General features: G+C 49.4%; 14 non-coding genes and 7 pseudogenes across 14 annotated transcripts; all 21 read right to left on the reverse strand.

Annotated features, from left to right (window-relative positions):
- On the reverse strand, positions 1-105 carry LOC124894007 (annotated as a pseudogene; the record flags this gene model as incomplete).
- A 175-nt stretch (positions 106-280) lies between these two features.
- LOC124894013 lies at positions 281-399 on the reverse strand. Its single transcript, XR_007050976.1, has one exon. It is a non-coding gene; the product is annotated as a 5S ribosomal RNA (ribosomal RNA).
- A 171-nt stretch (positions 400-570) lies between these two features.
- LOC124894000 lies at positions 571-689 on the reverse strand. Its single transcript, XR_007050970.1, has one exon. It is a non-coding gene; the product is annotated as a 5S ribosomal RNA (ribosomal RNA).
- A 176-nt stretch (positions 690-865) lies between these two features.
- On the reverse strand, positions 866-984 carry LOC124894008 (annotated as a pseudogene).
- A 176-nt stretch (positions 985-1,160) lies between these two features.
- LOC124893999 lies at positions 1,161-1,279 on the reverse strand. Its single transcript, XR_007050969.1, has one exon. It is a non-coding gene; the product is annotated as a 5S ribosomal RNA (ribosomal RNA).
- A 215-nt stretch (positions 1,280-1,494) lies between these two features.
- Positions 1,495-1,613, reverse strand: LOC124893997. The gene has a single exon (XR_007050967.1). It is a non-coding gene; the product is annotated as a 5S ribosomal RNA (ribosomal RNA).
- A 177-nt stretch (positions 1,614-1,790) lies between these two features.
- LOC124893995 lies at positions 1,791-1,909 on the reverse strand. The gene has a single exon (XR_007050965.1). It is a non-coding gene; the product is annotated as a 5S ribosomal RNA (ribosomal RNA).
- A 175-nt stretch (positions 1,910-2,084) lies between these two features.
- Positions 2,085-2,185, reverse strand: LOC124894012 (annotated as a pseudogene).
- Positions 2,186-2,550: 365 nt separating this feature from the next.
- Positions 2,551-2,669, reverse strand: LOC124894003. The gene has a single exon (XR_007050973.1). It is a non-coding gene; the product is annotated as a 5S ribosomal RNA (ribosomal RNA).
- A 175-nt stretch (positions 2,670-2,844) lies between these two features.
- On the reverse strand, positions 2,845-2,963 carry LOC124894015. Its single transcript, XR_007050978.1, has one exon. It is a non-coding gene; the product is annotated as a 5S ribosomal RNA (ribosomal RNA).
- A 176-nt stretch (positions 2,964-3,139) lies between these two features.
- Positions 3,140-3,257, reverse strand: LOC124894002. Its single transcript, XR_007050972.1, has one exon. It is a non-coding gene; the product is annotated as a 5S ribosomal RNA (ribosomal RNA).
- A 176-nt stretch (positions 3,258-3,433) lies between these two features.
- Positions 3,434-3,553, reverse strand: LOC124894005 (annotated as a pseudogene).
- Positions 3,554-3,727: 174 nt separating this feature from the next.
- On the reverse strand, positions 3,728-3,843 carry LOC124894010 (annotated as a pseudogene).
- A 175-nt stretch (positions 3,844-4,018) lies between these two features.
- On the reverse strand, positions 4,019-4,136 carry LOC124894009 (annotated as a pseudogene).
- A 174-nt stretch (positions 4,137-4,310) lies between these two features.
- On the reverse strand, positions 4,311-4,430 carry LOC124893998. Its single transcript, XR_007050968.1, has one exon. It is a non-coding gene; the product is annotated as a 5S ribosomal RNA (ribosomal RNA).
- A 174-nt stretch (positions 4,431-4,604) lies between these two features.
- LOC124894004 lies at positions 4,605-4,720 on the reverse strand. Its single transcript, XR_007050974.1, has one exon. It is a non-coding gene; the product is annotated as a 5S ribosomal RNA (ribosomal RNA).
- Positions 4,721-4,895: 175 nt separating this feature from the next.
- Positions 4,896-5,014, reverse strand: LOC124893996. Its single transcript, XR_007050966.1, has one exon. It is a non-coding gene; the product is annotated as a 5S ribosomal RNA (ribosomal RNA).
- Positions 5,015-5,189: 175 nt separating this feature from the next.
- Positions 5,190-5,308, reverse strand: LOC124894014. The gene has a single exon (XR_007050977.1). It is a non-coding gene; the product is annotated as a 5S ribosomal RNA (ribosomal RNA).
- A 174-nt stretch (positions 5,309-5,482) lies between these two features.
- LOC124894011 lies at positions 5,483-5,600 on the reverse strand (annotated as a pseudogene).
- A 177-nt stretch (positions 5,601-5,777) lies between these two features.
- On the reverse strand, positions 5,778-5,896 carry LOC124894001. Its single transcript, XR_007050971.1, has one exon. It is a non-coding gene; the product is annotated as a 5S ribosomal RNA (ribosomal RNA).
- Positions 5,897-6,073: 177 nt separating this feature from the next.
- On the reverse strand, positions 6,074-6,192 carry LOC124894006. Its single transcript, XR_007050975.1, has one exon. It is a non-coding gene; the product is annotated as a 5S ribosomal RNA (ribosomal RNA).
- Positions 6,193-6,422: the final 230 nt, after the last annotated feature.

Below are 6,422 nucleotides of genomic sequence, written 5' to 3' on the forward strand. Positions count from 1 at the left end.
GGACTTCCCAAGGGGTCACCCATCCTAGTACAACTCTAGCCCAAGCACGCTTAACTTCGGAGTTCTGATGGGATCCGGTACGTTAGTGCTGGTATAATCGTATCCGTCATTCCCAACACTCCAAATTCTATTAAGCCTCTTTCTCCTGCGATGCCCGACACACCACGTTCGCTCGCCCTCGCGCGTCGCCCCTTTTCTCGTTTCTGTCAAGAGGAAAAACAAAAAGATCCGCCGATTGAACCTGCAAAATTAAACCAAATTTTAAAGGAAAAAAAAGTAAGGGATGCAATACGAGGAATTCCCAGGGGGTCACCCATCCTAGTACTACTCTCGACCAAGCACGCTTTACTTTGGGGTTCTAATGGGATCCAGTGCGTTAGTGCTGGTATGACCGCATCCGTCGTTCTCAGCACTCCAAATTCTGTTAAGCCTCTTTCTCCTGCGCCGCCCGTCACATCCTGCACGTGCGCCCCAGCGCCTTGCCACCTTTCTCGTTACCGCCAAGAGGAAAAACAAAAAGATTCGCCGATCGAACCTGCAGAATTAAACCAAATTTTAAAGGAAAAAAAAAAGATGCAACACGAGGACTTTCCAGGGGGTCACCCATCCTAGTACTCCTCTCGCCCAAGAACGCTTAACTTCGGATTTCTAATGAGATCCAGTGCGTTAGTGCTGGTATGATCACATCCGTCATTCCCAGCACTCCAAATTCTATAAAGCCTTTTTCTCCTGCGCCGCCTGTCACACCCCGCACGTGCGCCCCAGCGCCCTGCTCCCTTTCTCGTTTCCGCCAAGAGGAAAAACAAAAAGATTCGCCGATCGAACCGGCAGAATTAAACCAAATTTTAAAGTAAAAAAAAAAAAAAAGATGCAACACGAGGACTTTCCAGGTGGTCACCCATCCTAGTACTACTCTCACCCAAGAACGCTTAACTTCGAAGTTATGATGGGATCCGGTTCGTTAGTGCTGATATGATCGCATCCATCATTCCCAGCACTCCAAATTCTATTAAGCCTCTTTCTCCTGCGCCGCCCGTCACACTCTGCACGCGCGCCCCTGAGCCTCTCCCGCTTTCTCGTTTCCGTCAAGCGGAAAAACAAAAAGATTCGCCGATCTAACTGGCAAAATTAAACCAAATTTTAAAGGAATCAAAAAGGAAGGGATGCATCACGAGGACTTTCAAAGGGGTCACCCATCCTAGTAGAACTCTCGCCCAGGCACGCTTAACTTCGGAGTTCCGATGGGATCCGGTGCGTTAGTGCTGGTATGATCGCATCCGTCATTTCCAGCACTCCAAATTTTACCAAGCCTCTTTCTCCTGCGCCGCCCGTCACCCCATGCTCGCGCGCCCCCGCGCGTCGCCCCATTTCTCGTTTCCTTCATGTGTAAAAACAAAAAGATTCACCGATCGAACCGGCAAAATTAAACCAACTTTTAGAGGAAAAAAAAAAGAAAGGGATGCAACACGTGGAATTCCCAGGGGGTCACCCATTCTAATGCAACATGAGGACTTCCCAAGGGGTCACCCATCCTAGTACTACTCTCGCTCAAGCACGCTTAACTTCGGAGTTCCGATGGGATCCGGTACGTTAGTGCTGGTATGATCGCATCTGTCATTCTCAGCACTACAAATTCTATTAAGCCTCTTTCTCCTACGCAGCCCGTCACAACCCGCACGCACGCACCAGCGCATCGGCCCCTTTCTCGTTTCGGGCAAGTTGAAAAACAAAAAGATTCGCCGATCGAACCGAAAAAATTAAATCAAACTTTAACGTAGAAAAAAAAAGAAGGGATGCAACACGAGGTCTTCCCAAGGGGCTACCCATCCTAGTACTACTCTCGCCCAAGCACGCTTAACTTTGGAGTTCTGATGGGATCCGGTGCGTTAGTGCTGGTATGATCGCATCATTCATTCCCAACACCCCAAATTCTATTAAGCCTCTTTTTCCTGCGCCGCTCGTCACACCCCGCATGCGCGCCCCCGCGCCTCGCCCTCTTTCTCGTATCCACCAAGAGGAAAAACAAAAAGATTCATCGATTGAACCGACAAAATTAAACTAAATTTTAAAGAAAAAAAAAGGAAGAGATGCAATACGACCCATCCTAGTACTACTCTCGCCCAAGCACGCTTAACTTCGGAGTTCTGGTGGGATCCGGTACGTTATTGCTGGTATGATCGCATCCCTCATTCCAGCACTCCAAATTCTATTAAGCCTCTTTCTCCTATGCCGCCCGTCATACCCCGCACGCGCGCCCTTGCGCCTCGCCCCCTTTCTTGTTTTCGCCAAGAGGAAAAGCAAAAAGATTCGCTCAAGCACGCTTAACTTCGGAGTTCAGATGAGATCCGGTGCGTTAGTGCTGGTATGATCGCATCGGTCAATCCCAGCACTCCAAATTCTATTATGCCTCTTACTCCGGCGCCGCCCGTCACACCCCGCACGCACGCCCACGCGCCTCATCCCCATTCTCGTTTCCCCCAAGAGAAAAATAAAATGATTCGCCGATAGAACCGGCAAAATTAAATAGAATTTTAAAGGAAAAAAAAAGAGGAGATGATACACGAATATTTCTCAGGGGGTCACCCATCCTAGTACTAGTCTCGCCCAAGCACGCTTAACTTCGGAGTTCTGATGGGATCCAGTGCGTTAGTGGGGGTATGATCGCATCCGTCATTCCTAACACTCCAAATTCTATTAAGTCTTTTTCTCCTGCGCCTCCCGTCACACCCCGCACGCGGGCCTCAGCGCCTCGCCCCCTTTCTTGTTTCCGCCAAGAGGAAAAACAAAAAGGTTCGTCGATCGAAACGGCAAAATTAAATCGAATTTTAAAGGAAAAAAAAGTAATGGATGCAACACGAGGACTTCACAGGGGGTCACCCATCCTAATACTACTCTCGCCCAAGCACGTTTAACTTCGGAGTTCTGATAGGATCCTGTGTGTTAGTGCTGGTATGATCGCATCCGTGATTCCCAGCACTCCAAATTCTATTAAGCCTCTTTCTCCTGCGCCGCCCGTCACACCCCGCACGCACGCCCCCGCGTCTTGCCCCCTTTCTTGTTTCCGCCAAGAGGAAAAACAAAAAGATTCGTTGATCGAACCGGCAACATTAAACCAAATTTTAAAGAAAAAAAAAAGGAAGGGATGCAACACGAGGACTTCCCGGGGGGTCACCCATACTAGTACTACTCTGGCCCAAGCACGCTAACTTTGGAGGTCTGATGGGATCCGGTGCGTTAGTGCTGGTATGATCACATCCGTCATTCACAACACTCCAAATTCTATTATGCTTCTTTCTTCTGCGCCGCCAGTCACACCTCGCACGTGCGCCCCTGCGCCTTGCCCCCTTTTTCGTTTCCGCCAAGAGGAAAAACAAAAAGATTCGCTGATCGAACCGGCAAAAATTAAACTGAATTTTAAAAGAAAAAAAAGGAAGGGATGCAACACGAGGACTTCGCAGGGGGGTCACCCATCCTAGTACTACTATCGTCCAAGCACGCTGAACTTCGGAGTTTTGATGGGATCCGGTGCGTTAGTGCTGGAATGAATGCATCCGTCATTCCCAGCACTCCAAATTCTATTATGCCACTTTCTCCTGCGCCTCCCGTCACACCCCGCACGCACGCCCCCGCGCCTCGCCCCCTTTCTCGTTACCCCCAAGAGAAAAATAAAAAGATTCGCTGATAGAACTGGCAAAATTAAATGAAATTTTAAAGGGAAAAAAAAGAACGGATGCACGAAGATTTCTTCGGGGGTCACCCATCCTAGTACTAGTCTCGCCTGAGCACGCTTAACTTTGGAGTTCTGATGGGGTCCGGTGCGTTAGTGGTGGTATGATCGCATCCGTCAATCCCAGCACTCCAAATTCTATTAAGCCTGTTTCTCCTGCGCTGCCCGTCACACCCCGCACGTGGGCCTCCGCGCCTCGCCCCCTTTCTTGTTTCCGCCAAGAGGAAAAACAAAAAGATTCGCCTATCGAACCGGCAAAATTAAACCGAATTTTAAACGAAAAAAAAGGAAGGGATGCAGCACGAGGACTTCCCAGGGAGTCACCCATCCTAGTACTAGTCTCGCCCAAGAACGCTAACTTTGGAGGTCTGATGGGATCCGGTGCGTTAGGGCTGGTATGATCGCATCCGTCATTCACAGCACTCCAAATTCTATTATGCCTCTTTCTCCTGCGCCGCCCGTCACACCCCGCACACGCGCCCCTGCGCCTTGCCCCCTTTCTCGTTTTTGCCAAGAGGAAAAACAAAAAGATTCGCCGATCGAACCGGCAAAATTAAACCGAATTTTAAAGGAAATAAAGGAAGGGATGCAAAACGAGGACTTCGCAGGGGGGTCACCCATCCTAGTACTACTCTCGCCCAAGCACGCTTAACTTCGGAGTTTTGATGGGATCCGGTGTGTTAGTGCTGGAATGAACGCATCCGTCATTCACAGCACTCCAAATTCTATTATGCCACTTTCTCCTGTGTCGCCCGTCACACTCCGCACGCACGCCCCCGCTCCTCGCCTCCTTTCTCGTTTTCCCCAAGCGAAAAATAAAAAGATTCGCCGATAGAATCGGCAAAATTAAATGAAATTTTAAAGGAAAAAAAAAGAAGGGATGCACGAAGATTTCCTAGGGGGTCACCCATCCTAGTACTAGTCTCGCCCGAGCACGCTTAACTTCGGAGTTCTGATGGGGTCCGGTGCGTTAGTGTTGGTATGATCGCATCCGTCATTCCTATCACTCCAAATTCTATTAAGTCTTTTTCTCCTGCGCCTCCCGTCACACCCCGCGCGCGGGCCTCAGCGCCTCGCCCCCTTTCTTGTTTCCGCCAAGAGGAAAAATAAAAATATTCGCCGATCGAATCGGCAAAATTAAATCGAATTTTAAAGGAAAAAAAAGAAATGGATGCAACACGAGGACTTCACATGGGGTCACCCATCCTAGTAATACTCTCGCCCAAGCACGCTTAACTTCGGAGTTCTGATAGGATCCTGTGCGTTAGTGCTGGTATGATCGCATCCGTCATTCCCAGCACTCCAAATTCTATTAAGCCTCTTTCTCCTGCGCCGCCCGTCACACCCCGCGCGCACGCCCCCGTGCCTCGCCCCCTTTCTCGTTACCACCAAGAGAAAAAATAAAAAGATTCGCTGATCGAACCGACAAAATTAAATCGAATTTTAATGGAAAAAAAATGAGGGGATGCAACACGAAGACTTCTCAGGGGGTCACCCATCCTAGTACAACTTTCGCCCGAGCACACTTAACTTCGTAGTTCTGATGGGATCCGGTGCGTTAGTGCTGGTATAATCGCATACGTCATAACTAGCAGTCCAAATTCTATTATGCCTCTTTCTCCTGTGTCGCCCGTCACACCCCGCACGCACGCCCCCGCGTCTAGCCCCTTTCTCATTTCTACCAAGAGGAAAGACAAAAAGATTCGCCGATCGAACCGGCACAATTAAACCGAATTTTAAAGGATAAAAAAGGAAGAGATCTAACACGAGGACTTCCCAAGGGGTCACCCATCCTAGTACTACTCTCCCCAAGCATGCTTAACTTCGGAGTTCAGATGGGAGTCGTTGCGTTAGTGCTGGTATGATCGCATTCGCCATTCCCAGCACTCCAAATTCTATTAAGCCGCTTTCTCCTGCGCCGCCCGTCACACCCCGCACGCACGCCCCCGTGCCTCGCCCCCTTTCTCGTTTCCACCAAGAGAAAAAACAAAAAGATTCGCCGATCGAACAAACAAAATTAAACCGAATTTTAAAGTACAAAAAAAATGAAGGGATGCTACACGAGGACTTCCCAGGGGTTCACCAATCCTAGTATAACTCTCGCCCAAGCACGCTTAACTTCGGAGTTCTGATGGGATCCGGTGCGGTAGTGCTGGTATGATCGCATCCGTCATTACTAGAACTCCAAATTCTATTTAGCCTCTTTCTCCTGCGTCTCCCGTCACACACCGCACGCGGGCCTCCGTGCCTCGCCCCCTTTCTTGTTTCCGCCAAGAGGAAAAACAAAAAGATTCGCCGATCGAACCGGCAAAATTAAACAAAATTTTAATGGAAAAAAAAAAGGAAGGGATTCAACACGAGGACTTCCCAGGGGGTCACCCATCCTAGTACTACTCTCGTCCAAGTACGCTTAACTTCAGAGTTCTGATGGGATCCGGTGCGTTAGTGCTGGTATGATCGCATCCGTCATTCCCAGCACTTCAAATTCTATCAAGCCTCTTTTTCCTACGCCGCCCGTCACACCCCACACGCACGCCCCCGCGCCTCGCCCCCTTTCTCGTTTCCCCCAAGAGTAAAATAAAAAGATTCGCCGATCGAACCGGCCAAATTAAATCGAGTTTTAAAGGAAAAAAAAGAAAGGGATGCAACACGAGGACTTCCCAGGGGGTCACCCATCCTAGTACTACTCTCGCCC

The sequence above is a fragment of the Capsicum annuum genome, unplaced genomic scaffold, assembly GCF_002878395.1.
Source record: "Capsicum annuum cultivar UCD-10X-F1 unplaced genomic scaffold, UCD10Xv1.1 ctg68215, whole genome shotgun sequence".
Classification (NCBI taxonomy): Eukaryota; Viridiplantae; Streptophyta; class Magnoliopsida; order Solanales; family Solanaceae; genus Capsicum; species Capsicum annuum.